This window comes from Psammomys obesus, unplaced genomic scaffold (assembly GCF_907164565.1).
Source record: "Psammomys obesus unplaced genomic scaffold, mPsaObe1.curated_primary_1811, whole genome shotgun sequence".
NCBI classification, from domain to species: domain Eukaryota; kingdom Metazoa; phylum Chordata; class Mammalia; order Rodentia; family Muridae; genus Psammomys; species Psammomys obesus.
Genome location: NW_026592118.1, coordinates 41,283,526 through 41,310,740, shown reverse-complemented (window position 1 = coordinate 41,310,740; position 27,215 = coordinate 41,283,526). Strand labels below are relative to the sequence as shown.

General features: G+C 38.3%; 1 pseudogene; it reads right to left on the bottom strand.

Moving 5' to 3' along the window:
- Positions 1-19,253, bottom strand: part of LOC129680814 (55 kDa erythrocyte membrane protein-like) — a 43,149-nt pseudogene extending 23,896 nt beyond the window's left edge.
- Positions 19,254-27,215: the final 7,962 nt, after the last annotated feature.

The following is a 27,215-nucleotide window of genomic DNA, read 5'->3' as shown; positions in this document are numbered from 1 at the left end:
TTTATGTATGTGTGCTTGTGTGAGTGTGTGTATGTATGTATGTGTGTATGTCTGTGTGTGTGTGTGTCTGTGTGTGTATGTATGAGTGTGTGTGTATGTGGGAGATTTGGATGTGCTAGATGCATGAGCGTAAGCTGTGCACAGCCACATATATGTGTGTGCAGGCCAGAGCAGGATTCCCACTGTCTTCTTCCATTACTGCATCTTACTGCTTTGAGGCACACTATCTCACTGAACAGAAAACTGGCGATGGAGCTCTATGGACCCTGTGTTTAACCCCAATACTAAAGATACAGACATTTCTGGTTTTTCACATGGATGACAGTGACTCACACTCAAGTCTCCAGGATTGCAGGGCAAGTGCTCTTAGCCCACTGAGGCACCTCCCAGTCCTCAAGGTGTTAGATCTTTCATAGACACTGTATTCATTATTGGTGGGAGGCCAGGATGACTTTTTATTTTAAGCTTTTAAAAAATGTCTATCATTCATTGAGAACTAAAGGAAAAGGATTATTTTAATAAACAAACCTATGCACAATAAATTTGTATCAGAATATATTACACGTGATTTTTCCTACAACCAAAAGGTTCAAAAAATATCAGTGTTTAAAGTCTTCATTCCAAGGCTGCAGAGATGCTCAGTGTTTAAGCGCCGTTTCTAAGACCTGAGTTCAGTTCCCAGTACCTATGTATGGTTGCTCACAATCACATGTTAACTCTAGCTCTAAGGGATCCGATGTCTTCAGCCTCCCCAGGCTTTTGCACACACCAGCACACGCCTCACGCATACATATACACCTAATTTTTCTCAAATACTAAAAACTTTATTTGGCTGGTGGTGAGAGGTTTGTTCTTGACATACGGGTAAAGTATAGAAACTTCCTTTCCCTTGTAGCTCTTTCTACTAAATTTTCACCACTCTCAGAAACTTGCCTAAAGTTCGGAGCAGGCTACCACTCAGTCCACTCAGCAGGCACTGCAACCTCCGACTCTTCTCAGTGCATTATACTGATTAATTTAATGTTTCTGTCTTCCTGTGGTACTGGACAGTCTCACTCTCCAAATTCTCCACAATACCAAGCGTTCATACAACGCAACTAGCCAATGCAACCTTTATACACCATTTCTTGAAGTTTATAGAAATTAATTTTGAATAATTCATACATATCTTACCTAAGAAATAATTTCCTCATGGTAAATGAATCATCCATAGCTCTACAAATGGTAGACCAGGGCTGTTTCTCATCTCATCATTTACCATTCGTTCCTCTGTTGGTAATCTGTAGGTGAGCTTACATGCCCCTCTGCTGGTCCAGTTAGCCAGGTCTAGATGTGAAATGTGTGTGTGTGTGTGTGTGTGTGTGTGTGTGTGTGACGTTTGCACTATAAGGTTTAGACGTGTGTTCACTAGGCAGCACTCTACAGCTGGGAAAGGCATGATGAGCATAGACTGGCACTATCATCACTACCAAGAGAGATCTAAATATCTCAATTACGTTGTTAAATTGCACCTCCATACAAACAGAAGACACACACTGGTAGAAAACTAACTCCTGCCTGCTACTGGACAGCCAGGGAGAGCAAAAGGCTCTGACAAGAGATTAAACTGACTGTGAGATAGGGTGGGCTTCTCCCATGGGGAAACTGCTTATATCTGTGCACCAGGATCCAGTCTATTGACCAGAGAAGAAAGACAGGGCATTGTTCACAGCTATGGGAGGTGGGTATAGCCCACATTCGCACTGTGTACCACCCTGTGCTAGTTTGCTTTTTTTGGTTTTTTTCTTTTCTTTTTTTTTCAGGATGTAATGACAAGGGAAAAAAAAAAACCTTGACTGCTCACAGTGACAAGTAATCTGAGCACAGGAAGTGAGGATTTTCAAAAGCTGTGTAGATCTGACTGACTGTGCTCTAATTTAATTGTTGACACTGATTTTTATAATGAAAAGCAAGCAAATACTCTCTTTGACCCAAGGAGACATGATGCTTTTATTTTCAAAGGCTGTTCACTTTACAAACATTCTTGGAAAGACAGTCTGGAGGAAAGACATCCAAGGCTTCCATTCATGATACCTAAGGGCAACTGGATGACTGTGTCACAGCCCTCATTCATGTCTAAATCTTGTTCCTAACTCTCTCCCAAATCTGTATAATTTCCGATTTTTCCCATTGTCCTGTTTTCCTCAAAACTTACTTTTTGTTAATATCACCTCTCTTTTAAAGCAGTGAACATACAATGCTATTCTACATTTATTTTCCATAACAATAGGATGTTCTTAATAGGGCTACAGGGAAAAAACAGGGGATGGATGGTAGGGTCCCCCCTAGGCTCCCCTTCCCAGGCACCATTTAAGAGATGGTGGCAGTCTCAGCACTTAGGGAGGCAAAGGCAGGAGCATCACTGTGAGTTCGAGGCCAGCCTGGTCTACAAAGCAAGACCAGGACAGCCAGGACTACATAGAGGAACCCTGTCTCAAAAAAATAAATAGAGAGAGAGGAAGAGAGAGAGAGAGAAATTTGATTGTCAATATGTCAGCTTCTTTTGAGGCAAATGTCATTGTTGGTAGTCAGTAATATTCTTATAGATTGGTAATAAGATATTAAAAGGCGACAGATTTCAAGAGCTAATCAGGAAAATCTCCAGTCTCATTTCAGCTCTGCCAATCTCATGGCTAGATATAAAAACAAACTATCGCTGGCTTCTGGGTAACTGATGGAGACACAGGAGCTCCTGGTAAAAAAATTGCAAAGTTAGAGAGGAACCAATGACAGGAGCTTGAAACTGTTCCAAAGTCAACAAGAAAAAAAGGGACTGTGATGACAACAGATTATCAACTATGGTAGCTCTTCTTTGGCTACAAGGCTAAAAGGTAACTAATTACTGGTGGCAAATACCATGAACTCTTCTCTCCTGGCCTGAAGCTAACAAAACAGTAAAGAATGTGGTTATTTTTTTTCTCTTTGCCATGAATCCTGAGGGCTAGTCTGCACAAACCAAATCTCATCCAATGACAAGGTTAAGTAAATAATAGTAAGTTTAAACACTCTGCTCTTGAGTATCCCAGATAGGGAGATTGCTGCTTTTGTGCCCATAGTCTATGTTACCCTATGAAGAAGGTGGTTTAACTCCCTTCAGAAAACCAAAAGAAGGGAAAGCCCTGGAGGCCTTTGTTCTTTTTTCCTAGTATGTCGACAGTACTCTCTGACATAAATCTCCAAGAAACTCTCTTCAGTTTTCCTTGTGAGGTGTCTTTTTTTTTTAAGACAGGGTTTCTCTGTGTAGCCTTGGTTGTCCTGGACTCGCTATGTAGAGCAGGCTGGCCTCAAACTCACAGAGATCCTCCTGCTTCCCTGAGTGCTGGGATTACAGGTGTGCATTATTGTGCCCAGCTGAGTAGTTCATTAAAAAAAAAATTATTTATTTATTTATTTGTCCGTGTGTGTGTGTGTGTGTGTGTGTGTGTGTGTGTGTGTGTGTGTGCATGTACTCACTAGAGTGCTGGAGTGTCAGAAGAAATGCACAGAGGATCAGTTTCTCCTCCACCATGAGACTCGGGCTTCAAGCTTAGTGGTAAGCTCCTTTGATGTCTGCACCAGTTCATCAGCCATGTGAGCCTACTTATTTAAATGATATTTTTCAAAAAGTAAATAAATAAGTTATTTTACATTATAATATAATTACATCATTTCTACCTGCTGTCCCTGCCCCATCCTCTATTCTTAATCCTTGCACTATGAAATGAAAAACCTGTAAAGACGACTATGGTGATAATTATTTATACCGAAGAAATTAAATTCTATGTACATTGTATTGTGGTGCATTATGCACATAAAATGAATAGCTAAATCGTGTTAAATCACTCTTTATTCTATATGAACATAATTTTCTAGTTTATTGGGGATATGTGACTATAATTCCAGCAGTAGGAAGGCTGAGACATGAGTACTTCAACCTAGGTAGGATACATAGACAGATCTTGTTTGGAAATCAGGAAGATAAAACAAAAGTTAATATATAAATAGCACTACCAAGATGGTTCATCAGGTAAAAGAACTTGTCACCAAGCCTGATAACTTGAGACCAATTCCGGAGACCTATATGGCAAAAATACAGAAAGTACTCAAGTAACCTTTGACTACCACATATGCTGTGATTCATTCCCCTCCCCTCATACAGAAATCAATCAATAAATATTTAAAAATTGGTAATAGAGACAACAATCATGATTTTATTTTGGTATGGGTATGAGTATCCTATAAGCTCTGTGTGGAAATGTTACATGTGTAAAAAAAAAAAAGAAATTAGGTATTTACAAAACATCTAGTATTATTAAGACTAATAATAAGAGACCATTTGAATTTTCAAAAATGAAAAGATATAACATACTTGCATTTACAAATTATAAATTACGTTTTTGCAACCTTACCCGGGTGTCCTGTGATATAGTTTCAGCATTACGCTCCTTTGAAAGTTGAATGTAGGAGAAAGCTGTAAGGCAATGGAAATAATAGGTACAAAACACCTACAAATCCTAGAATTCAGTTACCACTGTCGAACCTGAAACACATCATTTTAAAAGGGTCCCATGTGAAGTTTAATTCTGCTGCTTTGAGTGCAAGAGAGTACAGACAAAGCTTATGACCTAAACAACTGAAAGTGGCTCAGGCTCCAGCACTCTGTATCCCTGTGAGCTCCAGGACTCTTAAAATCATATTAATTTACCTGCTTTCCCCTGTAAGTGAAAGAATCACAATGTGCCACATTGAAATGCAATCTTGTGATTAAATAAAGAAAATTTAATGGCAAAACATTTAAATATAGCTAACTTTTATTGTAATTGAAAATTTTAATCACACATATCTGTACTCAGGCTTACTGAGCATTGTTTTCGAAAAATTCTTGCCTTCTTTTGCTGATTAGCTATCTCTAAATAGAAGCTGTTCCTTAGAGTCTTAAACATGACCGGTTTTGATACTACAACCACAACTGAAGGAAGGATTTATGGGTTTTGTGGGTTTTCTTTTCTTCTTTGTGGTGGTCTTCTTGTATAGTTGAGGTCTGGCCTTGAGCTTGTGCTCTTGCTTCAGTGTCCCAAGTTCTTGGGCTGCTGATGGGCACCAACTCTACAAGATTCACAGATTTAAAAAATATTTCACCACTTAGAATGCTCTAAGCTCAAGGAATGACCCAGAGATTTAGTGTAAGTATTTGGGAGCATGATTATATGTACATTTTGAAATATGATGACAAAAGCTTATTGAAGGTTGAGTCCATCTACAGATGTCTTCAATAAAGTTGAGACAGTACAGCTATGTACAACCATGTAACTCCATCAGGTTTATCTGCTGATTGCTAAACTCGAGTAGAAATGGAGGAAATATAAGGAAACTAGAAAGCACTGATCCAAGCAACTTTAACAGATGAGCACAGTTAAGTACACATCACAACAACCAAAGCAGAACATTCCTACCAGACGATGGATGGGGTACCTGGGACATTTTTAGGGTTGAGTTTCTCTGATCTCTAGCTCTACACCACCACAAATCTAGTATCAGATACTAACAATTATTTTGATTGTTCTAAGATTTCTTGAAGGTGAAATCAGTTTGTGCACATTGACTTGAGTCTGCTTCTTTTGATTGATGTAATTTCTTTAGACTTCTCCAAAGAGTTTGGCTATGTAGTGTGTGCTCTTTCATCTTGATCACTGAGTTCACATAGATTGTATAAATATACCACAATTTAGCTATTGATCCTCTGTCTTTTGATAGAAATGTTTTGTCCAACATACACCCACAAAAAAATTGAGAAAACATAGTGGTTTGAATGGGAAGGGCCCCCATGAACTAGGGGCTTATCAGGCCATTCTAGTAGCAGATTGGAAGATAATAGTGCTGAAAACAATGTTTATTATGTAGGACCATCTCAGGAGGCTTCAGTGGAGACAATATTAGTACCTGGGCTAGAGATTATTCTCGTAATATGTTGTTTAAAATATGGATGCTTTTCCTTTGCCTTTATTCTAATAATCTTCCTGAGATTCATTTGAAAAATACTAGATTAATTTTCTTGGTTGAAGATATTTAAAGACAGGCTTGTATTGACTCTGTTGTAAGGTTATTTGTAATCACTCTAATGCAGGTCTACATTGAATAAAAGCAAGCTGAGCCAAAAGAAATACAATGTTTGAAGTTAAAAGAGCACCAGGAGACTTAATGTTGTTGAGCCAAGGGTTGTGCTGAGAGAGAGAGAGGAGAGCCCAGATACAAAATGGAATAAAGAAAGGGTGGCCTTCAGGGCTAGCCCCTTCACACCTAAGTTTCCGCTTATGCAAACGTAATGCCCAAGGGACTTTATGCTTTTAAAAGTGAACAAAAGGAAACTTCCGTGAAAGGGTATAAAATTATAACCAGAATGAGGTATTTGAGATCATCTGTACACTATGGTAGCATTAGTTTAAGTATTTTAATTTTAAAATTGCTAAGAGAATAAAATCTAAATGGTCTTAAAAATCAACAATGGAGTCAAAACAGCTGGGCCCAGGGGGACCTACAGAGACCGGTACTCCAATTAAGGACCATGCATGGAGAGAACCTAGATCCCCTACTCAATGGAAGCCCAGTGGCTATACATTTCCCAAGTGGGTACCCTAGTAAGGGGTATAGGGACTGTCTCTGACATGAACTCAGTAGCAGACTTTTTGATCACATCGCCCTGGGGGGCACAGAGGAAGACAATGCAGCAGTCCTGATGAGACCTGACAGGCTAGGGTCAGATGGAAGGGGAGGAGGACCTTCCCTATCAGGGGACTAGGGAAAGGGCATAGGGAGAGAAGTGGGAAGGTAGGACATTCAGAGAAGACAAGGGAGAGGACTGCAATAGGGATACAAAGTGAAAAAAATTTTAATATATAAATAAAATTAAATAAAAAAGAAAATGGATCAACACAAAAGTATTTCAAATAATTGATATATCACATAGCCTGTTTTATTCATTCTATATTGTAATACATAGGTTATAATACTACCTTGTACCCTATAAATGCATGTAATTAAGATCTGCCAATTCATGATGGTGTTCATATTCCCATGTTCACATGCATCTGTGCTATCCCACTCTGTACTGTGTTGCCCTTGTCTGAGTTTCTTCAAAGGAGTAAGCATTTTCTTATTTTTGTTAAGCTCAGTATCCAAATATTTTTGTGCTAAATACTTGCCTTCTTTTGCTGATTAGCTATCTCTAAATAGAAGCTTTTCCTTAGTCTTAAACATGACCGGTTTTGGTACTACAACCACAGCGGAAGGAAGGACTTATGGGTTTTGTGGGTTTTCTTTTCTTCTTTGTGGTGGTCTTCTTGTATAGTTGAGGTCTTCTTGTACAGTTGGCTGTAGCTTTTGTTTGAGTGGTACACCGTGAGAGTTGGCACTCCACATTATCGTGTCTATTGACAGTGTCATTGCTCAGGTCCTGCTTGGGCAACCATGTTGTTAAAGTATCACAGATGAAGGTTCTCTGTCATTTCTAAGGAGACACAGTATGGTGGTTTGAATTTGAATGGCCCCACAGGCTCCTATCTGAGAGCTTGATTGCCAGGAACAGGGACTGTTTGGGAAGGATTAGGAGATGTAGCCTTATGGAGTAGGTGTGGCCATTTTGGGGAAAATGTGTCCCTAGGGAAGGGCTTGGAGGTTTTAAGAAGCTCACACCAGGCCTAGCAGTTACTCTCCTCTCTCTCTCTCTCTCTCTTTCTCTCTCTCTCTCTCTCTCTGAGGAGTTTTCATAGTCCTGTTGCCTTTTCATAGTAATAGCACAATAACTAAAACACACAGTCTCACAGCAACCTCCCTGGTCCCAGCTCTGTGTACGCTCTGCAGCTATTTCCCTAGAATGGAAACATTCCTCCTGCAAGAGTTCTTGTTAAGACTCAACAAACACTCTTCTTGAAACTGGTCACCCTGGCAGTGAATTTCTTGTGTTCAGGCAGTTCATTTCCTCTCCCATCTTTGTTTTAGAGTCTATCATTAATCCCGGTACTCAGGAGGCAGAGGCAGGCTGTTCTCTGTGAGCTTAAGCTAGTCTACATAGCAAGTTCCAGGACAGTCAGAGAGGAAGAGAGAGGAGGGGGATCCTGTTTCCAATGAACAAATACCCACTCCCTTTTAAAATTTTTGTGTGGTTGTATGGTAAATAACCACTGAAAATTAATTACTTCAGTAATGATTGAATGAAATATATGTGTTTTATTTTGTTTTTGTTTTGGCATCCTTTTATTTTTATTTATTTGTTTATTTTTAAATTAATTATAATTTATTCACTTTGTATTCCAAATATAGCCCCTCCCTCATCCCCTCCCAATCCCACCCTCCCTCCCTCTTCTCCCATGTCTCTCCCCCAGTCCACTGATAAGGAGGGGCCTCTTCCCTTTCCATCTGACCCTAAGTCTTCTTAGGCCTGGCTGCATTGTTTTCCTCTGTGGCCTGATAAGGCTACTCCTCCCTCAGGGGGAGGTGATCAAAGAGTCAGCGACTGAATTCATGTCAGAGACAGTCCCTGTTCCCCTTACTAGGGTACCCGCCTGGAGTCTGAGCTGCCATGGGCTACATCTGTGCAGGGGTTCTAGATTATCTCTATGCATGGTCCTTGGTTGAAGTATCAGTCTCAGAAAAGACCCTGTGCTCATATTTTTTGGCTCTGTTGCTTTACTTGTGGAGTTCTGTCTCCTCCCCTTTCTTTCATAAGATTCCCTGCACTCTGCCCAAAGTCTGGCTGTGAGTCGGAGCATCTACTTCAATACCCTGCTGGGGAGAGTCTTTCAGAGGCCCTCTGGTAGGATCCTGTCCTGTTCCCTGTTTTCTCCCTCTTCTGATGCCCATCCCATTTGCCTTTTAGGATGAGGATTGATCATCTTACCCAGGGACCTCCTTCTTGCTTCTTTAGTTGTACAGATTTTAGTATGTTTATCCTATATTATATATCTAATATCCACATATAAGTCAGTATATGCCCTGTGTGTCTTTCTGTTTTTGGGATACCTCACTCAGGATGATCTTTTCTAATTCCCACTATTTTCCTGCAAATTACATGATTTCCTTGTTTTTAATTGTTGAGTAGTATTTCATTGTGAAATTGTACCACAATTTCATGTTTCGGCATCTTAATACAGCAGCATTTTCATTGTTTTAAAAGGTTTCCCTGCAGCAGACATACTGTTACACAGCTGTTTGATTTTGGCACTGTAGAAAGTTTCAGAGTAAAAAGTCAAAAGCTATCCTGTATCGTTGAAAGTAAAGGAGCTCAGGCTTCAGAGGGAAGGCGACAGTTGCTTCTGTGTGTGTGCTGCAGTTGCATTTGGATAGTACTTGCTGCCAATTTTCAGAGGTAATTTTGAAATATAGGTAGCAGGAAAATTCAACTTCATCCAGCTTGAGTGTGAAGACTTCGTTCCAGTTGATACACACGGGACAGTCGCAGAGGGCTAAAAGTTAGAGCACCCCTTTTGGTTTAAGCAAGGTGGATGGCGTTCCAAATGCTGGCGTGGGTTTGGAACTGGTTTGCCAATTCTGTAAGCTTAGTAAACTTACCAGGAGACAGGCACCCACTGTGGAGCACTGCAAGCCGAGTCAAAGGCTTCTGGCAATTTCTTTTCTTTTCTTTTCTTTTCTTTTCTTTTCTTTCTTTCTTTCTTTCTTTCTTTCTTTCTTTCTTTCTTTTCTTCCTTCCTTCTTTTCTTCTTTCTTTCATACTTAGATATTTATTTTTTCTACTTTTTATTTTTTATATTAATTACAGTTTATTCATTTCATATCCCAGCTGTAGCCCCCTCCCTCCTTTCCTCCCTATCCCACCCTCCTTCCCTCATCTCCTCCCAAGCCCCTCTCCAAGTCCACTGATAAGGGAGGTACTCTTCCCCTTCCATCTTGTCAGGCCATAGAGGAGGACAATGCAGCCAGTCCTGATGAGACCTGACATGCTGGGGTCAGATGGCAATTTCTTAAGAGTTTCATCACATGTGGGTGCTCTTGCGTTTGTGGCATAGATATTCAGAATTGTACTATACCACTCCTAGGCATATATCCAAAAGATGCTCAAGTATACAAGGTCATTTGCTCAACCATGTTTGTAGCAGCTTTATGTGTAATAACCAGAATCTGGAAACAACCCAGATGTCCCTCAGTTGAGGAATGGATACAGAAACTGAGGTACACTCACACAATGGAATCCTACTCAGCAATAAAAAAACAAGAAAATCATTTAATTTGCAGGCAAATGGTGGGATTAGAAAAGATCATCCTGAGTGAGGTATCCCAGAAGCAGAAAGACACACATGCTATATACTAACTTATAAGTGGATATTAGACATATAATATAGGATAATCATACTAAATTCTGTACACCTAAGGAAGCTAAGTAAGAAGGAAGACCCTGGGTAAGATGCTCAATCTTTATTCAGAAAGGCAAATGGGATGGACATCCAAAAAGGGAGAAAACAGGGAACAGAGCAGGATCCTATCACAGAGGGCCTCTGAAAGACTTTACCCATCAGGGTATCAAAACATATGCTGAGACTCACAGCCAAACTTTGGGCAGAGTGCAGGGTATCTCATGAAAAAAGAGGGAGATAGAAAGACTTGTAGGGGACAGGAGTCCACAAGGAGAGCAACAGAACCAAAAATCTGGGCACAGGGTTCTTTTGTGAGACTGATACTCCAACCAAGGACCATGCATGGAGATAACCTAGAACCCCTGCACAGATGTAGCCCATGGCAGCTCAGTGTCTAAGAGGGTTCCTCAGTAATAGGAACAGTGGCTGTCTCTGACATGAACTCAGTGGCTGGCTCTTTGATCACCTCCCTCTGAGGGAGGAATAGCCTTACCAGGCCACAGATGAAGACAAAGAAGCCAGCCCTGATGAGGTCTGATAGATTAGGGTCAGATGGAAGTGGAGGAGAACCTCCCCTATCATTTGACTGGGGGAGGGACTTAGGAGAAGAAAAGGGAGGAAGAGTAGGATGGGAGTGGATAGGGGAAGGGGATACAAATGAATAAACTGTAATTAATAAAAATAAAATAAAAATTAAAAAACAGAGTTTCATCAACACTATTATAAAGCACAGCTGTCCTAGAACCTTCAGGGTCAGCAGCTCAAGCGTGTCAAGCATGGCAATCTTGTCCTGCTTATGAATCTGGCACACTGTTTCGAATTTGGTGTCAAACATGTTGCCCAGATAGCTGCCAACTCCAAGAACTCACTGGCAGAGATGATATCTTCTCCTCCTCTTTGCTCTTCCTTGGCAGCCATGTTGTATATGGGGCAGAGTACAGAAACTTCTCCGGATTTTGATCAAGCATGGCATTCTTAATAAGGCTACCACCCACCCCATTGGCTCCAATCAGCACCAGGGCCATCCTCTTGAATGCAGTTTGCCGAACAACTTCCTAATTGGAAACAACATCCAAATGGTCAACAATTGAACCATGCTTAGCCAAACACTTGTCTTTACACTCATTCTTCTTCCCAAAGGGACTGCGACTTGGAGCTTCACTTGGAGCAGACTGAGCACACTTGCCGCTCTCCATTCCTGCAGCTGAGGAGAAGGGGTCAATCCTGCATACTCCTTGGAGAAGCCCTCTACCCGCCCCTGCTACCAATTGCTGTCACCTTTTTGATGATCTAGATAATGTCTCCAGTAACAAACTTCAGTCTTGCCTCCTTGCAAGGGTTAAGATTGTTCCTTTGAGGATCGCAGTCAAACTGTGCTCCCATGAACATCTGTAACACAGAAAAAAGACTGCTGATTAGGAATTACTTTTTTTTATTCATTTATTTATTTGTTTTGTTTATTTTTTATTAATTACAGTTTATTCATTTTTGTATCTCCCTGTACTTCCCTCCCTTCTTCCCTCCCAATCCCACCATCCCTCCCCCTTCTCCACCCATATCCCTCCCCAAGTCCACTGATAGGGGAGGTCCTCCTTCCCTTCCTTCTGATCCTAGTCTATCAGGTCTCATCAGAACTGACTGCATTGTCTTCCTCTGTGGCCTAGTAAGGCTGTTCTCTCCTCAGGGGGAGGTGATCAAAGAGCAGGCCAATCAGTTCATGTCAGAGACAGTCCCTGTTCCCATTACTATGGAACCCGCTTAGACACTGAACTGCCATAGGCTACATTTGTGCAGGGGTTCTAGGTTATCTCCATGAATGGTCCTTGGTTAGAGTATCAGTCTCAGAAAAGACCCCTGTGCCCAGATTTTTTGGTTCTGAAATCAGTTAATCCAATTAAAAAATGTTGTACAGAGCTAAACAGAAAATTCTCAATAGAGGAATATCAAATGTCAGAAAAATAAAGAAATGCTCCACATCCTTAGTCATCAGGGAGATGCAAATCAAAATGACCCTGAGATTTTATATGACACCCATCAGAATGGCTAAGATCAAACCTCAAGTGACTACACATGCTGGAGAGGTTGTGGAGAAAGGGGAACCCTCCTCTATTGCCGATGGGAGCACAAACATGTACAACCACTTTGGAAATCAATCTGGTGCTTTCTCAGACAATTAGGAATAGCACTGCCTCAAGATCCAGCTTTACCACTCCTAGGCATATATCCAAAAGATGCTCAAGTATACAAGGACATTTGCTCAACCATGTTTGTAGCAGCTTTGTTTGTAATAGCCAGAATCTGAAAACAACCCAGATGTCCCTCACTTGAGGAATGGGTACAGAAATTCTGGTATATCTACACAATGGAATACTACTCAGCAATAAAAAACAAGGAAATCATGAAATTTGCTGGCAAACGGTGGGAACTGGAAAAAATCACCCTGAGTAATATATCCTAGAAGCAGAAAGACACACAGTGCATATACTCACTCATAAGTATAGATCTTATTATATGGATATCCATATTATTATATGGATATTGGATATATAATATAGGGTATCAGAGCAGATGTTAAGACTTATAGGAATTACTTTTAATGAAATATCTTTTTGCTTCATTCATTGCCTTCTGCAACTAGTCTACTGAGTGATTAGTCACATTTGTACCATCGATTTCTGGGATCTCATGCCCTGTGTCAGGGAGCTTTGTCTGGGAATCATGCCACCATGGAACACTCTAGTTCTTTAGGACAGGGTTTCTGTGTGTAGTCTTAGCTGCCCTGGAACACTCACTATGTAGAGCACGTTAACCTTGAACTTGGAGATCTGCCTGCTTCTACCTTCAGAGTTGGGATTAAAGGCATGTGCCACCATCTCACATGAAATGGGTTCTTATTCTCTTCACTATGACATCTAGTGATGTCATAGTGTTAAAAATTATAACTAGTCATAGAGTTAAAAATTGATGAGGCTTTTGCACTTTCAAGAAACTAACAGTTTCCTGCTGTATAATTTTTATTCCTATATTAAATATTCTCAGTACTTATCTTTGCTCCTTACTTTGTAACCTGAGGTTTTTTTTTTTTTTTTTTTTTTTTTTTTTTAACTTTAATCTTATGTTTTCATTGTCATTAGTTTTCGTTATTGACTTTTGGTGTTTTTATACTACATCATGTTTTAGGTGTTTAATATTCTGTTGGGAATTTGTTTAGTTTCCTGTGTCTGAGTTATTATCTTTTATCCTATCTACTAAGCACTTGATATTATTTATTCAACTATAATGTTTAGTATATCCTGGGGACTTTCTAAGTTACTCTTTTTAAGATTTTTCTGTCTATATTGTTTATTGTGGAGTTTCTTTAGCTATACTTTCATCCTCAAAACTTTCTAAAATGAATAATGTGATCCTTGTCCTATCAATATTTTATCTGCATTCTTATTTTTCTATCCATTCCTTTTATTAATATTCTTTTTATTTTAATTTTAAAATATATTTGGTAGCAAATATATATATTTTTTTCTGTTCTATCTTGGTTTTTGCCATCATGTCTTCTTTTCACATGTCTAGTAATTTTTATTGAATGCTAAACACTATAAAATTTATGTTGTTTGGTCTGTGGAATTTTACTTTTTTTTCCAATAAACTGGTTATTACACTAAATTATTGTTTATTTTTCTTATTTATCACCTTTCTCTGCCTTAGGCTTAATTTTCCTTTGTATTTTTTTTCTGAAAAAGATAAAGCAGGGGGCTGGAGAGATGGCCCAGTGGTTAAGAGCACTGCCTGCTCTTCCACAGGATCCAGGTTCAATTCCCAGCGCCCACATGGCAGCTCACAACTTTCTGTAATGCCAGTTCCACGGCATCTGACACCCTCACGCTAACGCACATAAAAAAAAAAAAACAAAAAAAAATTATAAAAAAAAAGTATTTTTTTTCTGACAAATACAGTGTGTTTTTCATTTTTCTTTGCAGTTAAGAGCATGCTGATGGCACTCTAAGGCCTGTCCTGAGTCGCTATCAAAACCATTAATTTTCATTTAGGTCTCTCCACTTTGGTTACTTAAAATATAAATATGTACTATCCCCATATGATTGCCTAGAATTCTTCACTTCACAAATCGCAATAATATTTTCCTCCAAGTTATTTTCTCAGCCTTAATAATAATAACAAAAAATCATTATCAAAATTATTAAAGTGTGTAGAGCTTCTATGGGGCTCAATAGAGTCATTTGTTTGGATTCCTCTTTTCCAGTAGTTGCGTTACCCAAATATAGTTTTCTCAGGCTTTGCAAGGCACTCATTTTATGTTTTGAAAGGCAGAAAAATCGTACAATGTACCCTATCTGTTTTGGGTTTTTTTGTATGTTTTATTGTCTTAGCCTATCAGTGATTTAAGGTCTGGGCATGTTTGTTTCATGTGTCCTGTTTGGTTGTGTAGTTCCTTATTACCTGACATGATGTGATGTTGTGTCTACTCCATTTATTTTCTCCTGGTCTAAGCAAAAGCTATTAATATAATTTAAAAAAGTGTAAATTTTAAGCTCATTGAAACTAAGTTTATTGAGTGACAGTCTTCTATTGAAAAATTCTGTTTGGGGTAGCCTAAACAGCTGAGAGGAAATGGAATAGTTCAAGTGGTAAATGAGAAGAATTTTGATAATTTTTGTGACCTAAGTGTATGTTTTTATTCTTGACAAATGTAAACCACTAAAATTAAAATAATTCCTGAAATTTTTCTATATTTTCAACAAAAATGAAAACATTTGTTTAAGAGAATAAGTTTTGGATTCTTTTAATGTAGTAACTCCTGATCTATTATTATATCAAAATTCGATAGATATAAACCCAAAGTGAAGTCAGTAGGAAGAGAAGATATAATCATGCCGAATAAGTCATCTTACTGATAAAATACATAGTAGGTATGGATCAATAAAGGAGGAATAGTTTTAAAGAAAAAAAAAAGAAATTAGGAAACTCTCTAACCAAGATATTCAGAAGTGAATTACTGAGCTAGAGAATCCCATCCATTCAGCTCTTGAAACACCCACTTGATGTGACCCGAAGCTCCCTGTAGAGTGAGGTGAGAGGAGACAGCCGGTTCATGGGAAGGAAGGGAGGTCAGACTTAGCAAAGAGAACATGAGTAAAGCTTGAACATAATGAAGTGCAAGTCAAGTCCTCGAAATGAAAACAAAACCAGTTTGGCTATGAGGAAGAGTAGTATAAAATAAGACAGAAATATGAAATAAATTGGGGCCAGATTACATAGGCTTTTGAATTCCAGGCTGAGGGTTTGCTGCTCTTTTTGGTTAAAAATGGGGATTCACTGAAGGTTTTTGACTAGGGGAGTGAACTGACCCTTAGGTCAATTACTCTGGCTGCAATGTGTGAAGCAGATTGGAAGAGGGAGAGAATAAAAGTGAAGAGACACCCTGGGAGGCTATTGAATTAGATCAGGTGACAAGTAATGAAAACCTCAACTAGGATAGTGGCAGGAGGACAAGGAAGAAAAGGACGAATTCAAGAGATCTTTCGTGGGTCAAATCTGTTGGGTTTAGTTACTAATGAGATCTGAGAGAACCATTAAAAAAGATTTCTGAGATTTTCAAGCCTGAGTACCGAGGAAATGATGAAGTAGGGACATTGGATGAAAAGCAGTTTGAGTGATGGTGGGCATATGTGGGTGCGGTATTGATGGTGATTTTTCTTTTTCTTTTTTTTTTTGTGGTGAAGGAACTTTAGTGAAGAACAAGTAGTGAGATGGGTATTGATACATCCTTCTTGTAAGTAGTGAATGGTAGCAGTTTTCAGGAAAAGACGAGGGTAATTCTAGAGTTGGAAAAACTAACTTATAGTTGATTCTCAATAAAACCTGGACAAATCCTGACATGTCTCAAAGGTAATTTTTAATCATTTCCTTGACAAATATTTAATTCAGAAGTACTGTGTGCCTAGAACAGATCTAGCTAGGGACTGAGCATGTGGTTTTCAATAGAGATAAGGTCTCCCTTATGTTAAACTAGTCTAATGGGAAAAACATAGTAAAGGGACTTCCAGAATACATATGTAGTATATTATATACTATATATGTATGTAATTCTATTACTTGTATATTACAATATATTACATATATAAAATGTATATGTAATATATAATATATTACATACACATAATTCTATCATATATTACAATATATGTTATATATATGATTTAATATGCATTTATATAGAAGTGCACTTACTATGTTTTTATATAAAATTGCCTTTATTAAACTTCAATGATATAGAAGATAACAAGAATACTTCCAAGTGTAGAATTTCAAAAGGAAAATCTTTGTTTCTTTTTATTATTTTTACAATTTATTTTGTTTATTACAATTTATTCACTTTGTATCCGAGCTGTAGCCCCTTCCTCAGCCCCTCCCAATCTCACCCTCCCTCCCTCTTCTCGTCCCTTTCCCAGTAGATCTTAAATGACCATCTAGCTTAAATGAGTTATTGCTTAGAAGTTATCTATCAATGACAGCCACTCTGCCAATGTCAGGCTGTGAGAGAAAAATTAATTTGTATGAAGTTCACAGTGTTGGAAACTTGGTAACCATTTGCTATTGCAGCTAGGGTTAGGAGTATGGTCTTGTATGACTTTTGTGCTTCTAGGAAGCTCATTGCTATGCTGAGACTTCCATCCTTTCTACGGCATTATAGCCTGACTTTCAAGCTCATGATGACTTTGACATAGTCAGTGGGTACAATTTCATTGCTGATCCTTAGGAGCCCTACAGAAGGAAGTAAGGTAACTTGCTAATGTCATTTTTTAATTATTCTATTTAATATTTATCAGGAATATACTAAGTTCAGTGTGCAGTAGTTTTTACCTTGGAATGACAGTGGGTTTCTGGTTCAGTTGTTCTTATATGATATTATTTTCAGTGATTCATGCAGGAAATACCTCTTACACCTAATTATCGCTTGGGCTAATTCTGATAGAAAACACAGCACTAATTTATGTGGCTATGAAATAATTTCTAGTAAAAACACTTATTAAGGGATGGTTTTTGCACTGGTTCTGGGTTCCAAGCATACAGGATCAGCATTTGAATCAGCTATCATAATATCTCACCAATAACTGAGACTGTTTTGAGAATATAAAATTTTATTTTAATGTAGAAGAATTTCTTTCTGGTAAAGATTCCATTAAAAGGGATCATGTTTTGTGTTTGTATATAAAAGACTTCAAGCTTTCATCATCATTATTCCATCAGAATCAGACATGGTTACCTCAAGCAGGCTCAAGTGTGAAACCCTGTTTGATACCCACTGACTCTTTAACAGGCCCTAGGAAAGGTATATAACTCTTCTGGCCTCTTGAAATAACAGTTACTCTCTCTCTCTTTGCTCCCCTGCCATTCTCTTCTCAATAAGGCAGATAGAGTGATCCAGTTAAAATGTTTACATCAAATCATTTCTTAACTTTGTTCAAAACTTACCAATGGCTTTTTTTTTTAAATCTTACTCAGAACAGACATCAGTATGTTTAATGTTCTACAAGTCTCCATGAAACTAGAAAGCTGTCAGACCCGTTTTCTATTTTTCCTCTTACTCACTCTGTTCTCATCCAAGAGCTCTCCTGATACTTTTCAGAAATTCACAATGAAAAGATGCATTTTAGAAACAAATATGCTTTTTACCATTACCACTCATACTTCTGATCCATCCACAAATGAGCTAAGATACTTGTGATCTTATAACTAAACTCCTAATGCCAATTAGCTTTTTTTAAAATCATTCTGTGCTGTCATCATAATGTTATTCCTTGTTTAAAGCGGCCCTGAGTCAGTAATGGTGGTTTTAGAGTGTGTTTGCAATAACACCGTGCATGTTCAAGCCCCTTCCAATTACTCAGTGACCATGACTTTTAGTAGGTCCTCAACCTATGTCTCAGTTTTCATGTTTGTAAAGAAGGTATTAGAAGAAATGTGTTGTAGTGAAGTCTTGCCTCAAAGAGGGTCCAATTGTTTATTACAATAAGTAATAAACAGATGTTTGATAAATGTTTTAAATAAAAAAATTAGAATGATGTCTCAGTTTCATTATTATAAAATAGAAATGTTAATACAGAACTTATTGTAGTATCTTTGTGAGATTTAAGTGACAGAATACCCAGATTATAAAATGTGGCAGTTGGTATGCCTTCAAGAATTAGTTGTTAGTCTTTAGCATCATAAGGACTTGGGTATTTAGGCACATTAGCTGTGTTATCCAGGGTTAAATATGTTGTAAGTGGCTGTTTAAGGTCTAAATACAAGACTATCATGTTCAATATAGTTTCCTCAACCAACACTTTAAAAAGTTGTAAGTATAATTTTTGTTTATGAGACTTTACCACACAACTGGTGGTCAGTTTTTTAAATCCACCTGTTATTATCTTCTTCCCTCTTAGTATATAGATAGAATCCCATTTCCACTCTAGAGTTTAGGTATACCCCATAAAGATACGAACTCTTTGGAAGCTATAACTCCACTTAGCCCTCTGAATCTCTCCTGTGTAGACCATTTCTTTTATTGTCTTCATTCTCAACTTCTAAGTGTCATCCCAAACAGAAGAGCTCTTTGTGAGGGCAAAGCCAGAGGTCAAAAGATAACTTCAAATGTTGTATCTGGAGACACGGATTCCATGTGGCTAAAACCTTCACACTGAGCACAGCTGCAGACAACCTCATCATTTCTATTAATGGCTTGTTTATTTTTATTTTTATTCCTGATGATTTACTTATGATAAAAAAGTTAGAGGAAAAACTGGTAGAGATCATGGAAATAGCAACATAATCTAGATTATTTCGAAGTTATTACCTGATTTTATATTTGCCCATCGCAATAAAACAATAATAAATTGTGTTTAAGCAAAACCAAACCAAACAGTGATTGTAAACCACTTTTATGTAAACAAAGGATGTAGGATTAGAATGTTTCATATGAAGACATCTGTAAAATGTTGTGGAATGAGACTAGGACTGGTGTTTTCATAACAAGTAGGCAGCTAAGTTTTCTTTTCTGTTGATGAGGGCACACCCATAGGATACATTTAAAAATATTTATGTAGTTCAGTTACATTTTCATTGGCAAGAGATGTGAGGTCACAGAGAACAGCTGTCAGTCAACATTCCATTTTTTTTTTAGCTGTTTCACACAATCTATAATCAGCCAGGAAATGTATTTGTTTCAACAAATGTACACTCTGAACTTTTTCTTTCTGTCACATGAAGTGCTCTTCCAGAAAAAGTGACATTATTTGAAAATCCAGAGTAATCACGGTCTGAGTGGTGTCTCTATTTTCTAAAACAAGTTCATAAAAAAGTTAGGAACCTGCCACAGAGGGCCTCTGAAAGACTCTGCCCTGCAGACTATCAAAACAGATGCTGAGATTTATGTCCAACTGTTGGGCAGAGTGCATGGAATCTTATGTAAGAAGTGGGAAATAGTAAGATCTGGAGAGGACAGGAACTCTACAAGGAGAGCAACAGAACCAAAAAATTTGAACACAGGGGTCTTCTCAGAGACTCATACTCCAACCAAGTACCATGCATGGAGATAACCTAGAACCCCTGCACAGATGTAGCCCATGGCAGTTTAGTGTCCAAGTGAGTTACATAGTAATGGGAAGAGGGACTGCCTCTGACATAATCTGATTGGCCTGCTCTTTGATCACCTCCCCCTGAGGGGAGAGCAGCCTTACCAGGCCACAGAAGATGACAATGCAGCCACTCCTGATGAGATCTGATAGACTAAGATCAGTAGGAAGGAGAGGAGGACCTCCCCTATCAGTGGACTTGGGGAGGGGTATGCATGAAGAAGGGGGAGGGAGGGTGGGATTGGGAGAGGAGGAGGGCGGGGCTTATGGGGGACACAAAGTGACTAAAGTGTAATTAATAAAAATTTTAAAAAAGCTAAACAATCAGTTCAGAGATGAAAGACTATCCTAAAGAATAAGTATTTTTAAAATGCAATTTCCAATTAGTGTTATATGATGTATGTATTGGTTTATAATTACAGAGAAACCAGAGTTCTTTTTCAGAAACACAAATGAGTCTTCAATAAAATTTTATTCGGTAACTACTATTTGGTGGTTTTTGATAAGCAGGAACTCTGTAAAAGTGAGGAAGCCAATGCAGCTAATCTTGATGAGACCTGATAGGCTGGGGTCAGATGGAAGGGGAGGAGGACCATCCCTATCAGTGGACTGGGAAGGGGCATGGGTTCAGAAAAGGGAGAGTGGGATTGGGAGGGGACTAGGGAAGGGGCTACAGCTGGAATACAAAATGAATAAATTGTAATAAATAAAAACATTTAATTTAATAAAATTGGGTCATTGGGGAAAAAGGAGAAGGAAAAGCACAACATATTTCCATGTCATTTTGTATCTGAAACATATGTAAAAAACAGAATACAAAGATATACATGCAAGAATCATTGCTCTGAGCTCTGTGACAGCAAAGTTAGAGGTGCAGTTTTGTAGGAGCAATGCTCAAAGTGCCAATGCTAAACACTGTAAGGTGAAGTTGAAGGCAACAAGTGATTCAGATTGGCCTGCATGAAAATTACATCGAAGTATAACTTGGTCCTGTTGCTCTAAAGCATGCTGGTATATTGAGTAGAAATGTAAGGACATTTGTAGTTGCTCAGGCTTAAGTCTGGTAACAACCTCATGTATACTCAATGAAACACTATAGCCAGCTGCCAAGCCCAGGGTGAAGGGGGAGGGAATGTAGGCCTGGAGACCCTCTGACTTTATCACAAAAGGGCAACCACAGCTTTGTGTACTTATAAGTTGCCCAGAGAACCCCTAGCCTGGAGTCAGGACACAGTGATGCTTTAAAGGACACACACTGCTCTCTTTACATACCATTGAAAAAACGTTAGTCAAACAAAGACAAAAAAAAAAAAAATGAACTTCTTGCAAATGGAGATTCTGCCTCTACTGTCAGCTTCTGACAGCAATGCCAAGTCCTTTGTTTAGTATAAGTATGGGCTATACTTGGCATTTTTAGGATAAAAGAGGGTAATAGTAAAAAGACAACCCATGTAACTTAAAGTGGGGCTTGGGTTATATAATATTAGCTGATGTGAATATTAAGTTCAACCAGTTGGGGCTCTAATAAGTCATCTTCTGTAATCAAGCCTAAATGCAATCACGAAGCCTTGGGCTTAAGTCAACTTTCCCTGCAAGAACTCTTCCTAGATACATACGGAGTCCTGATGGGTGATGTGTACTGAGGATAAGAGCAAACCTGTGTTTGGAACCCAATCAGATTCTGTTCTGTGTATATCTCCCTTTAGATAATGTATAGTTAGTTATCATTATTTAATTTAAACTTCAAGTGCTGGTGAAGCAAGCCCACGGTCTCGTGCATGCCCACTGTGATATTTCCACTCCCTTAGGGTGGTATTGATTTATGTATTTACTTTTATATGCAATAATTATGAGAGAGCTTAGTGAATTCTTAGTTATAAGAATTAGTTATAAGTATTCAGAACTGTCGCTGGCCTCAGAAAAGCTTTGAATAAGCTTATGGTTAGAAAGAGGGTGGTTTGGAGGACTGAAGCCTAAAATGTCAGTTTAGCTAACTGTTCATGGGCAGTTACTAGTCCAGTTTTGTGGACATTTATACTGCCTCCTCAGGATAGAATGTCACAGACAGGCAAAGTATAATCATGACAAATTTTAATTCACTATGCCTTAAAGGGACTTGGAAAATAAAAGATACCAGCATTCTGTCATAAAGGATACATAAGATTCATTCAAGAAAAGAAAGCTCCGATTTTTGAGAGAAACAGGAGTGGGGTACACTTATTCATGGACTGTTGATGTGACCTTTGATCAGCGAATGTACATAGAATTTCATATTCTAAAAGAAACCAATGAACTTTGGGTAGAGTGAAGGGAATCTTATAGAAGAAGGAGGAGACAGAAAGTCCTCTAGGGGACAGGAGTTCCACAAGGAGAAAAATAAAGCCAAAAAACTTGGGCTCAGGGGGTCTTGCAGAGACTTATGAATCAACCAAGGACCATGCATGAAGAGGACCTAAAACCCTTGCTCAGATGTAGCCCATGGCAGCTCAGTCTCCAAGTGGGTTCCCTAGTAAGGGGGGCAGGGGCTGTCTCTGACATGAACTCAGTGGCTGGCTCTTTGATCACTTCCAACTGAGGGTAGCGCAGCCTTGCCAGGCCACAGAGGAAGACAATGCAGCCAGTCTTGATGAGACCTGATAGGCTAGGGTTAGATAGAAGGGGAGAAGGACCTCCCCTATCAGCGGACTAGGGGAGGGGCATAGGGGGAGAAGAGGAAGAGAGGGCGAGACTGGGAGAAGATGAGCGGGGAGGGTACAGTGGGGATACAAAGCAAATAAATTGTAATAAATAAATAATTTTCTTAAAAAAGGAAAACATTTGTGGTCAGGAGGAGAGCAGAACTTAAGAATAAGCAAGAGAGAGTAGAAATAAGAAACTTAAACTACGAGGTCAGAAATGAAACTGGGTCTTAGAGAAAGTTCATCCGAGGAGGCCAGTACTGCGAGGGTTCAGTATTTGATAGTGTTTTAGGGATGCTCCATGGAGAAGGGCTTTTATTGTGAGCATTTGCTATTTGGTCAAAGGGTCTTAAGAGTCTGCCACGTGTTGGGGACATGTCCCTGTTCTTTCAATGTCCTTTCCCTTTGAGTGGACAAGCTCAGCCCAATTCCTCAGTGGCATTTATAGCTGTGCTGGAACACCTGGCTGGCTCTGTGCGGGTCTAGATTTGAAGAGGTAACCTCATTACAAGTGATAGAAACCATTTTGTTATGGCCCAATTTTCCCAGAGAACACAGCCAGAAAAGTGGGAATCCCAAATATTGACAGATTACTTTTAGAAATAAAGTTTAAAAGTGTGCTCCTGCAAAACGCCATCTCATAGCACAGTAACTGTGTTTAAGAGATGCTTTAACAAAAATTACAGAGAGTGGCCAGTGTTCTTTTATAGTTTTCAATGAGTATCCAATTTCAGCTTCCTGAGAACTCTGATCAAAAAAAAAAAAAAAAAAAAAAAAAAAAAAGGAAAAAGTGAAATTCTGAGTTTGGGAATTCAACAACTACTTTTCAGTTATAAGCAAAAAATAGTTTGGCATGTGGGGTATGTGGCTGTGTGTGTGCATGTGTGTGTGTGTTAAAACAAGCTCTACTGTTGTCATGTTTTCATTCAGGCGATACACTAAATAAAAAGACCAAAGGGCTCATGTATGATTCAAGAAAGTAGACTTAATAGTTTGAATGTAGGGAGCATATATACTTTGTCTTGGCTATGTTTAGTTTTCCAAACCTTTCCTTTTTACATAGATGGATACAGAACAGAATAGATCTCAGGGCGTGGCATTCTTTGAAGTCTCTTCTACCAGAGCTAGTTGAGACCCTTGTTAGTCTTAAGCCAGGTATTTTTTTAAATTCTGGATGTGCTTTACAAAGGCTCGGGGTGTAGAAGATGGGGTAAATATTGTAAGAGTCTGTGAGTGGTGAAAATGAGTGACTAGATATAAAATATCCTGGTAGTTGAAACAAGGAAAACCCAAGGAGAGATTGGTTTGACTTCTGTGACCTTGGAAACAGAAATGAATTCACAGTGAACGGGTTCCAGTAGAAAAGCATCCTCTAAGAAATGTGCCAACCACAGTGAATTTTGAAATGTAAGCAGGTGTCACTTAAAAGACCAGTTGACATGAAGAACACTTTGAGGTAAGCCCAAACAGAACGGAGACACATCAGGTCAAAAATAGAGATCTCCTCCATCCATACTAATGCTTTGTGGGATTTAGCATGTCTCCAACAGGCAAATGAGCAGGAAAAGCAAGTCGAACAGAGTAAAATGCCTTGTTCTCCTTATTCACTCCTTATTACTCAGTTGTTGAATTTCATCTGATCTCCTAGACCCCAAATTTCAACACAGGCATATTTTTAAGCCTTAGCTAAAACTGATCCCATAAATCACAGGCTCCATTACCAAATGGATACATGGGACTCACTGATAAAGTGAAGAAAAGCCACCAAAGTTACTAAAATATTAAGCTGAACTTTGTGGGAAGGTAAAAAATATATATATATATTTTGTTTTTTCCTGATGAAGTCTAATCAATGGAGTTTATGTATACACAAACCGCACTTAAGGCCAGGCTCAATAGTATTTTCGCAGACTCAGTGGTATTTTGGGAGGTTTTTAATCTCACAATGTTACCTATTATGGTTACTGATCTTAGTTTTGTTGACTTCCTGTGTATGTGAAGTGTTTGTCTCAGCATCTGTGTGTGTTTCTTGAGCTTTTTCTTGGCTTTTTAAAAGTGTTTTTGTTGTCCTCATTTTAGCTTACTTTATTAATATTATTATTGCAGATGCCTGTCTGTATTCTGATTAAAGAGAAAAATAAAGGATGTGTATTTGGATGGGTGGTGAAATAGGAGGAACTTGAAAGATATGAAGGAGAGGGAACCAAAATTAAAGTACATTACATAAAAAATCTACTTTCAATTAATGCAGCCAGTCCTAATGAGGCCTGATAAGCTAGGATCAGATGGAAGGGGAGGAGAACCTCTATCAGTGGACTTAGAGAGGGACAGGGAAGAGATAAGGAAGGGAATGAGGGAGGGGACTACAGCTGGGATACAAAACAAATAAACTGTATTTAATATAAAAAATAAAAGTTAATTATAAATAAATAAAATATAATGAAAAAACAAAAGACATTCAATAGGTTTTATGAGCTCTGCCCAAGGAGCTGGAGACAAAGACTCAGTATGGTTTTGGGTTATACAGTATCTGTCCAAAAAGAAACTTGCAACTCTCTGTCTCCTTCTCAGCGTATGTTTTTCCTCTATTCATCATAACTTTTTACTTACTGATTTATTCTTGTATGTACTTGTTTTCTGTCTCCTCAAACAGAATACAAACTCTAAGAGGTCTAGCAGTTGGTGAATTATCAGTTTCTTATGCCCAGTGGCAAGTACAGAAACACATATTAAATTCTCAATACACATTTCCTGAATTTTTATTCAAATGGTATAACTATGTGTTCAACATAACTAAGTCAATACATTTTACTACATATAGAAATGAGATTATTACCTCCATCAAGCAAGGTAGAAGGAGGATTTAGAATAAAAATTAAATATAACTACATAACCCTGTATATCCACTCCCCTTATTCTTCGCAGTTTCAATTATAGCTATGATGTGAATACCTTATAAGTTCCTATAACTACTGAAATAAAAATTTGAATAAAGAACACTTTCTATTATATGTGAGATACTGTATCCATTTCTTATAACTACTGTAACACATTTCCACAAACTGAGCGAATTTAAAGTAACCCAATTTATTATTTTAAATATGAAAGTCATAAATCCAAATTGGTTGTCAGAGGGCAGGTATGTGTGTGTTTGGGAGTGGGGGTTGTGTGTCTTCCGGGGTTTGGGAGGTAGAATCTGGGGACTTTATTTCAGCTACGGGAGGCTGCTTATATTCTGTGGTTTTAGTCCCCTTTTTTCTATTTTCAAGGCTGTATGTTGAGTTTTTAAGCCACATATCACCCACTTTTTCATTTTGATTCCATTTCTAAAGAGTCATCTGCCTGGAGTGAACTCAGCGAAAGCCTCACAAATCAGTTCTCCAGCTCTGGGCCATCATCCTCAGCCCATGAGACAGATCCCTTTGCCTGGTACCAAGCTCTAGACAGTCATCTGGAAAAGGTGACATTTATTTCACCACCAACAGCATGCAGTGTTACTTTCTTCTGAATCTTGTTTTCCCAATAATTTTAACAACTTTACAAAATAAGGCATTAACTCAAATGTGCCCAGCAGTTGATCAGTAGAAATAAAAGCCCCTGCATGGAGAAACTTGGCACAAAGGAGACTATTGTGTTACTGAAGCATCTTTCCTTCACCCAAGTGTTGTGATTAAAGATCTGAGCACAGAATGATCAGCACTTGTACCTTTTGAGGAGCAGAAAAAACAACATGGAAATGTATATTGATATGCAGACACTCTACATAGTTTTTCATTATTATTTCAGGTTAAAAATAAAGATGTTTACAAGTTGACCCTGGCCTCTGAATGAATAGTACACTACCTCATTTGGGTGGCTAAGAGTCTCTTTTTTAGGCTACATAACAAACTTGTCATAGATACTTATTACATGTCTGCTATGCCCCAGACATAAAGATATGCTGTATGAAATTCTATCTCATCAATCATTGTCTATATATTTCATGGTGTGATAGTGCACCAGGTTAATTTATTTAGATGGAATTATTATTACATTGATTTTGTTGTAAACATTATTATAGGAATTAATATGTATTTATAAACTAACAAGTCATTAAAAATTTTGTCTTTATTTTCTCTCTTACGAATATTTGATACATTCCCTCTGTGAGACAGAAAGGGAAGAGAATACGAAGGAGCATATCATTAAGACACACATAAATGTTTGCTATTTGCTCTTGAACATCTGTAAAATAGACTAATTAATTCAAGAAGAATCAAAATTTTCAAAACTAAAATATTATTTAATCTGAGTCTCACGGCGTAAATACTGTTCTTTTTGTCTTTTTAAAATTAAATTAAACTAATTTTCTTAGTTTTATGCACAATATTTATGTCATTGTACATTTCTGTCTTCCCACCCACACCTCCTACGTCTTCCTTTCTCTCTCAACTTCATGACTTCTATCTTTATTATTTTATCTATATAATCAATACACACACACACACACACACACACACACACACACATATATATATATATATATA